General features: G+C 38.8%; 1 protein-coding gene across 1 annotated transcript in view; it reads left to right on the top strand.

The window, feature by feature from the left end:
* Positions 1-410, top strand: part of PARP8 (poly (ADP-ribose) polymerase family, member 8) — a 111960-nt gene that overhangs the window by 65882 nt on the left and 45668 nt on the right. The window lies entirely within an intron of this gene.

Below are 410 nucleotides of genomic sequence, written 5' to 3'. Positions count from 1 at the left end.
GGGGGTTGAGTATATGTACAAGCTGCTGTGCCGAAACAAGTCCTGGAAGCCTGTTCTATAACTTCATTGTCTTTTGCAGTTCTGGTAGTATTTGATCAGGCTGTTGTATTTTGTTGAAAATTACTATTCAACATTTCTCTAAACCCTTGTTAAACTCCTTTTCTGTCATGTTCTGTATTTTGCCCTGGAGGTGAGGGGGTTGAGTATATGTACAAGCTGCTGTGCCGAAACAAGTCCTGGAAGCCTGTTCTATAACTTCATTGTCTTTTGCAGTTCTGGTAGTATTTGATCAGGCTGTTGTATTTTGTTGAAAATTACTATTCAACATTTCTCTAAACCCTTGTTAAACTCCTTTTCTGTCATGTTCTGTATTTTGCCCTGGAGGTGAACAAGAGGAATGGGATTTAATA

This window comes from Acanthisitta chloris, unplaced genomic scaffold, assembly GCF_000695815.1.
Source record: "Acanthisitta chloris isolate BGI_N310 unplaced genomic scaffold, ASM69581v1 scaffold6938, whole genome shotgun sequence".
NCBI lineage: Eukaryota > Metazoa > Chordata > Aves > Passeriformes > Acanthisittidae > Acanthisitta > Acanthisitta chloris.
The sequence above is the reverse complement of the archived record's forward strand: the minus strand, read 5'-3'. Positions and strand labels throughout refer to the sequence as shown.